Source organism: Enhydra lutris, unplaced genomic scaffold (assembly GCF_002288905.1).
Source record: "Enhydra lutris kenyoni isolate GAN:26980312 unplaced genomic scaffold, ASM228890v2 scaffoldscaffold35, whole genome shotgun sequence".
In the NCBI taxonomy this organism is placed as follows: domain Eukaryota; kingdom Metazoa; phylum Chordata; class Mammalia; order Carnivora; family Mustelidae; genus Enhydra; species Enhydra lutris.
Genome location: NW_019154119.1, coordinates 20,558,906 through 20,573,141, shown reverse-complemented (window position 1 = coordinate 20,573,141; position 14,236 = coordinate 20,558,906). Strand labels below are relative to the sequence as shown.

General features: G+C 37.9%; 1 pseudogene; it reads right to left on the bottom strand.

Annotated features, from left to right (window-relative positions):
• Nucleotides 1-14,236, bottom strand: part of LOC111154146 — an 86,094-nt pseudogene that overhangs the window by 51,032 nt on the left and 20,826 nt on the right.

Sequence of the window (14,236 nt, the reverse complement as noted above, 5' to 3'; positions counted from 1 at the left end):
ACAATGGAATTCTATGCAGCAATCAAAAGAAATGAAATCTTGCCATTTGCAACGATGTGGATGGAACTAGAGGGTATTATGTTGTTCTCTTTTATCCAAATATATGGATAATTTTGCTTTCAAAAATTTCCTTTGTAAGTATATACTTGATTGTATATATTTTTTACTCTGATAATTTGAAGGCTATAAATCTTCTTTTCAAAAATCTGTAGTACTTTGCCTCAGTTACCATTCTTTGGTTATGAGTGACAGAAACGTTACACAAATGAGCTTAGGTATATGGGGACTTCACTGGCCCAGATGTCCACACAGAAACAACCGTCTTGCTAGAAGTTCTCCCAGACACTGCAGGTGATACCAGGATTCTTCCCCAGTATGTCTCATCTCTTTCTCTCTCATCAAGTGGACTCCATCCTCCCAGGATGGCTTCTTCCATGCATCAGGAATGTGGCCATCCCTGTGCACACCTGCTTCACCACAGAGGGAAGGCTGTTAACCTGTTGCTTCTCTTCTCTGTTCCAGTTAAAAAAAAAAAAAAAAGCCCAGGGGATGATTTTTATTTGGCTCAATTAGGTCATATATCCATTCCTTGAAAAAAATAACTGAAGTAGGTGGTGGGTTATGGCGAGTTTGCTCAGGAATTTTTTCCTGGTCTTTTGTAACTAATTTATTGTTTTCCTATTTTATTTAACTTATTAAGTGTGCTACCATTCGCATTATCCTTTATTTAGTTCTTTATAAAAGGCTTTTGTGAATCCTTATAACTCCATTTTCAGTGATATTTTCCTCTGTGACTTCACTTCTAGTATTTAGTATTTGACTGGAGTACATAGTCAATATGTTTATTGGGAAAATGATCTGTTTCTTAGTCCTTTCTGGGATGATGGTGGTCCATGTGAGTTTTTTTCTTCAAAACTCAGTAGCTATGGTTAACTTATTTTCTGTGTTCTTGTTTTTTTCCTTAATAGGTAAACTTTCTGATTCATGTTACTCTTCAGAAGTATACTCCAAAAGAGTGCTGTGGAAGCGTCTAGAAATACCCATGCAACCTGTCGTTGTTGAGAAAGGCAGTGAGGCTCCATGTATGGCAGCCAACTCTCCCTCAGCCCTCCTTGTCTAGATTACACATCCACATTAGATAACATCAATGACTGTTGCTAGAATGCAGTACACACACACCAACCCACCCACACACATACATTCTGTAACACTGAGGAGACTTCCCCATGAATAGAGCAGAGTGTCAACTCTTCAGGTCTTTCAGTTTGATCTATACCAGAGGATCTCAGAGAGAAAGCCTTTCAAATTTTTGTCAGCCAGTGGCAGATCTCAGTGTGTTCTTCCTTCACTGGCTTGGATCCTGAGATGTGGGCCTTTAGAAGACTGCTCTCACTCCAGAGTTTTCAGGCCATCTTGAGGCTACGGTACAAGACTTGTGTCAGCCTGGGAAGAAGAGGGAATGCATCAAGAACAGGAATGGGCGTGTCATGTCAAGCTCTCTTTCCATATTTGCTTTTTCTCTTGCTACCTTCTTTTCTTCCCTGTTCTGGAGTAGACTTCCTGTTTCTTTGTAATGCTTCAGAGTTGAAAGAGGTAGTGGCCACAATTCATGGGCTGCCCCAAAATGAAGCATACAGTTGGGGCCAAAGGCTGTATTATAGGCAACAGAGGGGCTTTGGCTTTTGTGTGGTGTGAGGTGGTAAAGCACTGGAGAGTTTCAGAAACAGGAGGGAAGTGATCTGACTTGTGCTTTGTGAGGATTCCTCTCGCTGCTTTCCCACGTGGTGACAGAAGGGAAGCGAGGGCAGGAGGAAGTGGTACAATTAGATATTTCAGTGTTCCAAGGAGAGATGATGGTGTTTTGCACCAGAATATGGGGAGGGTCCAATAATTAAGGAAGAACAGTTGGATTATGGATGGATTTGAAGGGTAGAGCAAAAAATATTTGCTCATATGTTGGCTACAAAGTGAGTTCTCAGTGTGAGCAATTGTTAGAATAGACATGCTGAGATGAGAAATTCAAACAGGGGAAGGAGTTTAAAGGGAAGGATCAAAAGGGCCAGTTATTTATTTAAAAATTTTTTTTTAACTTTCTAGAGGAGGGGAAGAGGATCTGAAAAAATATGTAACTATCATCCGCTGAATAACTATAGGTAGACTGGGTGCCATGTTTTTCCATATAAGTCATTACGTTCTCATAAAAAACATGAACAAGACACTGTAACTCCAAATTCACAGTACACTCAGATACAGTGGTGGTTTCCAAGGAGAGATGGTGATTTCATTCCTTCGTATGTAATCACATGTTTTCTGCTGCACTCCTCCTGCTACACATGTGAGTTTAAAACATCAGAGCAGCAACAACTCTCTACAATTCCTTTAATCAATGAGTCTTTCCATGAGATTTCTTCAAACTGATCACGTTTGCATTATTGATTTAAATTGAGTGCATTTTTTTTTAAACAAAAAGAAATGGGGCTGGCATTAGTGTGGATCTGGCTGATAAGCCCGAGAAGCAATCAATGGCAAAGGTCAAGGGTCTCTGTGTTTGCCAGCAAGGTCAATGATGCAGTAAGACCACTGGAGCAGTGTCCAGGGTGGGGAAGTCAAATATTTATTAACATTGAAGTAAAGATGGAGCTGATTACACATTAGTCAATGGGGTTCTGGAAACCTCATTGCAATAAAACACAATCGATGGCATCCATCAGCAGAGTCTTCTATTTATTAAATTTTTCTCATGAGGTGCTCAGTTTGTCTTATTGCTTTCCCATAGCGAGTGCCAAAGACAGGCTATTAGGCGCTCATCTCTAGGCATTTATAAGAGGCAACCAGAAGCTGTCTTTTTCTTCTTTCAAAATAATTTTATAACACAAAATTAATAAATAATCAGTGTTGTATATCTTGAAAATTCAAAATATATGGAGAACTTTAGTTTTATTCACTCATGTTCCCATCATGATGAGATAATTTCTGTTATTTTGTGATAGCCCTTTCCAGTCTTTGCTTTTTATAGACTTTTAAAATTTTATAACTGAATTCCAACTGTTTACAACATGAGATTTTTACTTAATTTTGTAACATCACGACTTCCTTTAAATATTACAGATGCTTATGAATATTATCTTAAATGGTTACATTTGATTCCAATGCATAGGCATGCCATTATTTTTAGTTGTTCTATTTTTAGATGATATTATTTTTTTCCCTCTTTAAACCATTGTAAACTAAGCTGCAATACTTTTTCCTGATTGGTATTTACATGTCCAATATGAAGTTATTTTGCTTTAGAAAACACAGAGAGTTCTATATATTACCTATAAGCTGTAAACTCCAAAATGTATATTTTTAACCTAAACCTCTTCCCTGAGTTCTAGATTCTCATGTGTAATTGCTTACCATCTCCACTTGGAATCTACTAGGGATGTCTAATGGGATCCCTATTGGGATCCCTAATGGGATGCCTCAAATAATATGTTCAAGTCAGAGCATCCTATGCTCCCACCTCATACCTTTATCTCTAAGTCTTTCCTGTCAGTAAATTGTCCCATCAATCATCCTTCTAGTTTTTCATCTAAAATTTTGGGTGCCATGTATTTTAATCAACTCAATTTATTCAGCAAACATTCAGTCACAGAATATTTTTAAGTAGAAGGATTATTAGAAAATGTTCTAATTACGTGTTACAATTATGTAATCTAATTATATTGAATTAGAGCTAATGCCACCCATCCCTGTACCAGCGAGAGAGATGAGGTGATTTGATAAAGAAACATGGCTGCATAGTCCCGGGCTCAGAACCTTCTGAGAACAAAGACTGGAAGCAAAGAATGTGGTCATTGTTCACATTTTGCATGGTGTCTGATCCCAAATATATGCCCTATCCTTCATTTCTTTTGTGACAGAGAAGCTACTTCCTTGGACTTCCACGATGGGTTCACCTTTCCGCTGAAGCTTTCCCAGCGGCTTCCTGGGCACTAAGAATAAAATAAAAATAAAGTAAAACCCAAAGTCCTTCTCATGGCCAATAAGATCCTCCAGAACCTCAGTCTTTCCCTGATATTGTCTTATTCCCCCTCCCCCTCTCTCACCATGTTCCTACTCTTGTTTTTGGAAAAGATCCAGAGTGAAGGCCTTCAGTCTTGAGGTTGTTTATTCCATCTCTACCTTGCCTTCTTGCTGTTGGTTTAGCCCGGATCCTTCCAACCTTCAGTCTCGGCAATTGGATGGACCAAGAACTCCTGCTGGGGTTCTCTGCCAGGTGGGACAGATGGGCATGCACTTATTTTGTTCTGAACTGAAACTCTGTGCAGGTTAGTCCAGGGGAACAAGTGACAATTTTCAAGGCAGGGAAAGAACACAACCTGAAACAAATGCTTACCTTCCTGGTCAGCAACTCACATGAGCTTGTCCACAGGATGGAAACTACTTTCAGGAGGGACATGGAGAGTCCATGACTTTAACCCCATGAGTAAGGACCTTGAGCCAACATGGAGAGCGATCTCAATCTAAACAGGGGGATCAGTCTCCATCAGCTTAAATTCAAAGCCGGTAACAGATGTTACAGTTTTATCCATCACTCACCTGGATGTGAAAGTAGGACAGGCCTCCCAGATGAGGTGTGTTCTTGGAAAATTAATTCAAATTAATTTAGATTGAAACCCCATTTTGGAAATAATAGTGCCAATTCTTGAGTCCCTGGAAATTACCGAAGTATTTCTGTTAATAACTTATAAAGACAAAAACAGCTTCTTGAAAGTGAGGGAAGCAAGCAGAAATCAAATCAGAAAGGTGTTATGCTAACCATCCTTAGTTTGCTGATTGCTGCTTTTTCCTGGTAAGTGCTGAGGTGGGATTTTAGTCCTTTGTACCTGTTGGTGGAGGTCCTCCTCTGAACTCAGAGGCTTCAGTGTGAGATCATAGATGCCTTGATTTCTAATCTGGCTCTGGAAGGAGGACGCCTCACGGACTAAGGCAAAAACATCACCATTTGAAGTAATTTTCTCTTTCTGATTCTCCTCCAGGAAACGACATGAAATGTCCCCCCGCTCTCAGGTGATCTTGCACTGAAAGCAGCACCGTGACAACAGCAGGCTGCCTATAACCTGAGCTGACCTGGCCACAGTCCAGGGCCGCCCACTTGAGGACCACCAGGGACGACTCTCTGCCTGGAGCCATCCCACTTCATCTGGATTCTTGGAGTCCTCTGTGACGAGACTTTGAGTGAGGATCTCCTTGACTACCCATGCCGCTTCCTTCTTTGCCATTCTGAAGTGTGAATTATTCATCCACATGCTAGGTTGGTGGGGTGAGTTTGTTCAGAATATTTTTACCTCATTTATACAAAGAGAAACATTAAATTCCAAACTCAGATTTATCAAGAGAGAATTAAATAAGATTATCTACATAAAGTACTTAGAGTCCCTGACACGATCGTAAACATTTAACAAATACTAGTAACCACCCACTGGGATAGTAAATAATTGATGACTAAATACCACTGTCCATCTGCTATCCTGTAAATTTTAATCTAAAGTATTGTCGATGTACACAAGTACAGAGTGATATAATGGACGCAAGTTTAACACAGGCCATGTTGCTTCAGATCATGCTTTAGAGAAATAAAATGACACAGATACAAATAAAAGACTCTTTTGTGTCATTTCCGGCCTTCCTGAAACAGTAAATGGAAATTTAGTGGAGGTTTTAACACACATTTGTGTATTTCAGCATCAAATGTCTGTCTTTGCAAATGATATATAAGCTTGCTCTGTGTTTAACTTTTTATATAAATGGTCCCACACTAGCTTTTTTGGTGCTGCACTCTTTTTTGCTCAACAAATTTTTAGATTCTTCAAGTTTATACATGTAGCTATGGAGTATTTAACTGTAGCAGAGTAGGCGACTATATGGACATAGTATAATTAATAATGGGTACATTTGTTGAGACCATATAATCCTTTTTTAAATGTTTTTCGTGTATGTCTTTGTTTATGTGAGGAGATTTTTCTCTAGGGAATGTGGTTGAAATGGATAATCTTAGTCAAAGGCTATGCACGTTTTCAAATTTACTAGATACTGATAACTTTTTTTTTTAAATTTCTTTTCAGCGTAACAGTATTCATTGTTTTTGCACCACACCCAGTGCTCCATGCAATCCGTGCCCTCTCTAATACCCACCACCTGGTTCCTCCAACCTCCCACCCCCTGCCCCTTCAAAACCCTCAGATTGTTTTTCAGAGTCCATAGTCTCTCATGGTTCACCTCCCCTTCCAATTTCCCTCAATTCCCTTCTCCTCTCCATCTCCCCATGTCCTTTGTGTTATTTCTTATGCTCCACAAATAAGTGAAACCATATGATAATTGACTCTCTCTGCTTGACTTATTTCACTCAGCATAATCCCTTCCAGTCCCATCCATGTTGATACAAAGTTGGGTATTCATCCTTTCTGATGGAGGCATCATACTCCATAGTGTATATGGACCACATCTTCCTTATCCATTCATCGTTGAAGGGCATCTTGGTTCTTTCCACAGTTTGGCGACTGTGGCCATTGCTGCTATGAACATTGGGGTACAGATGGCCCTTCTGTTCACTACATCTGTATCTTTGGGGTAAATACCCAGTAGTGCAATTGCAGGGTCATAGGGAAGCTCTATTTTTAATTTCTTGAGGAATCTCCACACTGTTCTCCAAAGTGGCTGCACCAACTTGCATTCCCACCAACAGTGTAAGAGGGTTCCCCTTTCTCCACATCCTCTCCAACACATGTTGTTTCCTGTCTTGCTAATTTTGGCCATTCTGACTGGTGTAAGGTGGTATCTCAATGTGGTTTTAATTTGAATCTCCCTGATGGCTAGTGATGATGAACATTTTTTCATGTGTCTGATAGCCATTTGTATGTCTTCATTGGAGAAGTGTCTGTTCATGTCTTCTGCCCATTTTTTGATATGATTGTCTGTTTTGTGTGCGTTGAGTTTGAGGAGTTCTTTAACTTTGCTCAGCAAGTGATTGTCTCTTCCTTCCCTCTTCATTGTGTCAGTGTGGTCTATGTTGCTGTGGGTAGCAATGGGTCATTCATTTTCATGTTGTATAGAATTCCATCTAACTACACTACAAAGGATATATCCATGCTACCATTAATAAAATATTTGATTTATTTTCAGTTTTGTTGCTATTATAGGTAATTCTTTTATCAATGTTGTTGGATGATTTATGATTCATATGCATTTATTTCTATATTTACCTTGGGTGTATACACCTAGGAGCAGAATTATTGTATCAGACAGTGTGTGTATTTTTATCTCTCATCAATATTTCCAGCTTTCCAAATAATTTCAATCCAATTAAATTCAACTATTTTATTTTTAATGCTATAATTCCTACTTCTTGTAATTTATTTTATTGAACACATTAATCAGTTATTTTAAAGCCGTATCTGCAAATTCCAGAATCTGGTTCTTCTGCATGCCTGTCTTTTATTGACCTTTTTGTCTTATATCTTGGCATGCTGGCAATTTGGGATTGAATACTAGACTCTGCTATGATATTATCTATTTTCAAAGTAGGTTCACTTTGTCTCTGTCAGGGAATCAAAGGAGAAGCAGATTCTATATCTGATCAGGAACCAAAATTACCATAGACCAGATTTCAGATTTTATTAGATCTGGTCTCAACTGGAAGATGATAATGTGTATCATGGTCCATGATCTTTGGTAGACAATTCCAATGTTTGACTCTCTAGAACTATAAAATAGCTAAATGTTGGGGTACCTGGCTGGCTTCAGCTCAGGTCATGATCTCAGGGTCCTGGGATTGAGCCCCACATCTGGCTCCCTGCTCATGGAGAGCCTGCTTCTCCCTCTCCCTCTGCCTGCTGTTCTGTCTACTTGTGCATTCTCTGTATCTCTCTGTCAAATAAGCAAATAAATAAAATCTTTAAAAAATAGCTAAGTGTTCTGCTCTGTATCTTTGCTTATTGGGTGTCACACATACATGAGTTGCTTTGGTTCTGAAGGCCTTGAGAATGATTGAGCCAATGCCTCGGGGGGGGGGGCAAGTATATGATTTCACATTCAAGTCTTCTTATTTAATTTTTTCCTGGAACATTTTCCCTTTGTACTCTGACGGCCTTAGTAGCTATGATGTCCAGTTTTTGTCTCTTTAGCCCTGTGAATCTATTCGTCTCTCAGGTTAATTTTCTCTAAACTTCTCAGTTTGTTGTTAGCACTCAGGAAATGCCAAACAGGGAAAATGATGAGCTTCCCACCATGTGTTTTTGTTCTCTCTGGAGAGAATTTTTTGTCCTTTTATTTTATGTCTATATCCTGTAATTTAAAAATTTATTTAAACTTCATATTATTATTAAATTTAAATTTTATATTAAATAAAAATATTTTACAATTTTGTTTTAAAATTTACTTTTAAAATCCTTAAACTTTAATGAGAAATTGTAGTGCATTTGTATATATTGGAATTATTGATATATTTGGATATTTTTCTGTGCTCTGATTTTAAACTTTTTATTGTCATTTTCTTTTATCAATATTTTTGTATTTTGAATTGAATATGTATTTTTTATTTTTACTTTTCTTATTACATTTTGTGGTGTTAGTGGTTTCAGTGTCATACTTTTTTCTTTTGGTGGTACCCTTGAAATATGCCATGTGTACTTAACTTTAAAAGAAATCTAAAATTTATTAATATGTTAACTTACAGGCTAGCAAACAATAGAATTTTCTCCTGACTTTTGTACTAATGTTAATTTTGTTATTGGTAGGTTAATAATCTATTTAAAAAACTCACATATCATATAATATTATAACTAATATTTCATTCAAACATTTTTTTGGCCACCGTTCTTTTCATATCTCAGACTTTCCCTACTGTACATCCTTTAGAAATTCTTTATGGGAAGTCTGTTGAAGAGTAAATACAATCAGTTTTTATTTATCTGGAAATGACTCTATTTCATCTTGATTCTTGGAAGAGAGTTTTGCCATGTGCCTTTATCAGATAGGCTAGGTTATGTTTTGAGATCAAGCTGCCCTCAAATCTGTGTGACTTAGAAACACAAAGGTTTGCTTTCTACTTCTATGTCATGTCCATGTGGTTTAGCAGGGGGGCTCTAACTTAGCAAGGGCACTCAGGGAAAGGGCATTCAGGGACCAGCCTAAAGGAGCAATCTCCACCTTTAGAATGTCAACAGCTGTGCCAAATGTAAAGATAAATGTAGCAAAATGTACAACAGCTCCTAATACTTCTGCTCATAGCTGACTGGCCCAAACAAGTAACATGTCCATACTTAAATTCAGTGGTTCTGGATGCCCAGCCCTGTCATGTGTCCCAAAGGAAAGACAGCTGGAATTTTTTCCTCCCAGGAATTATCTCAATGACAGTCTGGATTTACCATATCACTTCAGCTTCTCTTGCATTCAGCCATTTTTTATCTTCTGGATTTAGAGTCCATGGTAATTTTTTTTTTTATTGTGCCAGAGTGTCCAAATCTTGGGGTGTTCTATCTCTTTAGCAACAGAGGATTTATTTGGTAGCTGACTTAGAGTTTGATTATCCATAATCAAAGCTTGTGTCATGAAAATATTGTAGGGTTAGCCTGTGGTTCCTTACTGGGAAAGGGGGAGGGTGGGTTTATACTATGATTTTACTCCACAATAATGTATTAATGTTGATTTGAACCTTAACTGCTCGCTTGTGCTTGTTCACAAAGACCATGAAGCTGAAGATTCATGCTTCCCAGAGAAGTTTCACTGAATGATTCAATCACCACCATCTAAACTTGGGGCAATTTTCATTCCTTATGTACTGGTGATAATCGTAATGTGCCAATCATCATAGTCTGATTAATCAAAACAGATTCTTTGGTTTCACCAAGCAGCATGATCGTTTTAATCTTTATCAATCTAATTTGATTAAAATAAAGTACCATGTCCCAACCTATTTTTATTTCTCAGTCTGAACTCGTTCTGGTGTTATCTGTAGCTTCCTTGTAAATTCTCAAACACAAATAACATAAATCCATCATCAGATTTAATGACAATGTGTATATATAACAATTTTATTTGCACAAAATGTAACCCTTTAATTTGAAAAACACTAGAATCTCATGATATATATATGCATGTATGCAATATATATATGAATATATATATATTCACTCATACCTTCTTCATGAGTTGTTTCTTTATTGAATTTTAGTCTTTACTGTTGTATATGACTTATCATTAAGGTACATTTCCCCCTAAAGCCTTGACATTTGTGCTGGAACACTGTAATTTCAATGAAAATACCGAATGAGTAATAATGAATTTTCTATAGTCTAGAGTTACTGCTTTTCTCTTTGCTGCTTATCTAAGAAAATTTCAATCTTCTTTCACTGCAATTTAGAAAAGACCTCTCTCTGGCAGTTGTGGAGTTACAGAAAATATATTGAGCTAGAACTCAAAGGAGCAGAGTGATTGTAAAGCTCTGTTTGTGGAATCCTCAAAGGTCACTGGGGATGTAGCTCATAAAAGGATCTGATGAGTGGAGCTTACACTCTCAAATTTTCAACTAGAAGTCTTTTATTGATTTCACACACAGTTTAGTGATTCAGTATCAGGAATAATTCCCAATTTTTTTTGCATTTATTTGAAATATTTTTCTTTATTCATCCCTCTAATAGTTGATTCTACAGAACAAAAACCATTATCCATACATTGGACTGACTGAACAGTGTCAGCATTCTGAGGTTTGTTAAATAACACCTATCATATGGCTGTGGTTTAAAGATAAAGGAGGTATAATTTTAAGTGAGGATCCATGTAAAATGTCAGTGTGGAGTTCCAGTCACTCTCTGAGGGCAAGGTTATTGGATAGAGGACAAACTTTAGACACTGAGTACTGCTCTGCATCTCTATCTACCACAAGAAGGCATCATTATAGTTTATGATGTGGTTTAATGAGTTCCAATGTCTGGCTTGGTTTCCATTTGCACACACTACTCTTCCTTCCTATTCTTAGTAAGACTGGAGTGCTAGTATCCATCAGAAACCCACTTTAAAAAAATAATTTTTATTAACATATAATATATTATTAGCCCCAGGGGTACAGGTCTGTGTATCATCAGTCTTACACACTTCACAGCACTCACCATAGCACATACCCTCCCCAAAGTCCATCACCCAACCACCCTCTCCACACCCCTCCTCCTGCCAGCAACCCTCAGTTTGTTTGTGAGACTAAGAGTCTTTTATGGCAGAAACATACTTTTAAGGAGTCCCTTAGTATCCTAGTTACCTCATGGGAACATGCTTGCCAGGGACTCCATATATGTGCCTTCAGCTAAAGACTCCTTGCTACTGGCTCGGGTTCTTAGGTCCTTTTCTCACTGCTTCTCTTGAAGGTTCTAGCCTGATGCTCATATAGTGGCTCTTCCATAATACACAAGGCAGACCTTTGTGATTTTATCTTGTCCCCCCCTTTTTCATTCATGTTTTTATTGAGTCATACATAGTGATTTATGTTCTGGTTTATTGAAGCAATAGGTCAGATGTCTGCCACAAGAATGTCTGTCTAGTGGCTGGCCATAAAAACTCCAGCTGAAGACCACTCCCAGCAAAGGTGACCAGTTTTGCCATTCTCATTCCCCATATAGTATTTCAGGACTGCTGAAAACTTCTTTCTCAGATGTTTATCTTCTTGGGAATGAGGTAAGATGCTTCCTTTTCTTAGCTTCATTGCAGAGTCTCAACACAAGGTGAGTGGCGGACTTCTTTTGAATGCTACAGTCAGACCAAGTACTGCCATCTTCCAGCAAAGATCACTCTTTGTTGATCAGGAGAAACTCCTCCCTTATCCTGGACCTTGGCCTTTATATATTTTTTTATTGTATCAGATGTTTCAACCTCAAGAATAATGGTCTTCCCCTAAGGGTTTTTAGGGAAGTTTGTATCTTGGCAGTGGCTCCAGTGCAGATGGCGGGTTGGAAAAGTTCCTCCTTGATTTTTAAGATTATAAAGCAAATTCAGTTTTAGTGAGTGAATTCCGTTAAAAAAATGGCAAAATAAATAACTTGGTGAGGTTATTTGCAACTCTAATAGATTTGAGGCACGTAGATTTCTTTGACGTGTTAACATGTACCAGGAATTCCAGCCAAATGTCTGGCTTGAGCATGAGTCCAACACTTGATCTGAAGTCCCACATTCTCCTTTTATTTCTCCGTGACAGTCTATAAGAGAGGTTCAAACTGGTGTCATGGTGTTAGATAAAAACGTGTTTAAAATTCTGATATTGCTGAAGATTGGTCTTGACTCTGGGCAAATGATTTGCCCTTGGCATACTTAATTTTGCATTTCTACAGCAAGCAATAATAACAGGATTACTGAGAGAGTTAACTATGATAAAGCATGTGTAATGTAGTGGTTGGCAAAATGTAAATCTGTGATGATTATTAATTATCAATTTAAAATATATCCCTCAAGGTCTCCCCAAACCCATGTCATTATCCATTATATTTAGTCCTGCCATAACTAACAAAGCATTATTTAGAAGGTAAACATGGTTCTCCATATTCATATGGAGCCCCACAACATCATCACTTGATTGTTGTGAAGACGTTTAGCAAAACTGTTGCTTAAAGAGAAATTCCCGGTACATATCTCCTCCTCACTTTAAATTAAAGACATTTTGTGATGAATATTGTTCTTGAACACTTAGGTTTAAATTTTCTCTAGTTTGTACCATCCATAATAAAAGCTCTAGGTTGTTGAATATTAGTAGGAAAAACTGTGTGAAGTTTTATAAACTTCAAATTTCCAATTTCATTAAGTGTGTTTGGCATATTGAAGAGGTGGATAATTTGCTGTGAAATATTAAAATGTTAAATGTAATGACCTGCACAAAAAATTGGCTGAATCCTTGGAACAGTAGTTAATTAATCCAGGGTAAATTGCCAACTCCACAGAAGACTTCAGACAGTTAAAGTAACAGAAGTTAACTTGCTATGATGAAAAACGTTCTTCTGCAAATCAAAGGAATTAATGCTGATTAGATTAGCATTTGCAAGGGTTATCCAAATTTGATACAATTTATATAAATCGACATAATAAAGCTGGAAAGAAAAAGTACAAAAAATAGGTAAAGCAACATATAAAGCAAAGATTTATCACTTTTCTAGTCTGTGCTATCCTTTGAAAGTAACACCTTGTGTATCTTCATTTTCTTTCCAAATACAGAAAATGCTGATATTTTATAAATGTAAGAGCAAAGTCATATTTTCTCTGTGTATTATATATATATATTTTTTAAAGATTTTATTTATTTATTTGACAGAGATCACAAGTAGGCAGAGAGGCAGAGAGAGAGAGGGGGGAGGGGGAAGCAGGCTCCCTGCTGAGCAGAGAGCCGGATTCGGGACTGGATCCCAGGATCCTGAGATCATGACCTGAGCCGAAGGCAGAGGCTCAACCCACTGAGCCACCCAGGCGCCCCTGTTTATTATATTTTTAATCAAAATCCCATACTTAATGTCCTTAGAGATATGCTTAACATTCTTCCCAGCACTTTTTATGGGATGAAGTGCTTGGATTAGTACAGATTTGGGTCTACACTCACTTGCACAGGTGGTGTGGAATGAGGTCAATAAAATTATTTTAAAAACAGAAGTTAGGAAAATATAAATCTAGGAGTAGAATCTTTAATTACAAAGGACTATTTTTCGCATACCAGTAACCCCCAGTTTCACCAAATTTAATAAGGAAGAGATTATCTGGAACTGCTGGACCCATGAGAAGACCGGGAGCACATCACAGCCTGAGGACGAACCTGGCTCACCCCCTCTTTTTGCGCATAAAGATTTATTGGAACGCAACAATGCCTGTTCATTTAGGCACAGTGCATGGCTGTTTTCATACTTGATGGCAGAGGCGAGTGCTTGCAGCAGACTGTACGACCTGCAAAGCCTAGAATATTTATTAATTGATGCTGAACAGAAAAACCCTCATTCTGGCTCACCAGACTGCTCTGAGTGATTGGAACAGATCATCAATTCTGAAGCAGCCACCCAAGTTCTACCGGATAGTCTCTCCTTCATTCCCAAGCACGAATGTCTGAGAGGTGGTCTGTGTCATTCCTAAGCACAGAGAATCATGGCCTCCTTGGTGGTATAGTCACACCATCACCTGACTTCCCAGTAAAGTAAGATGTTGTGTTTGCATCTGTTTTCCTTATTGTTCCTTA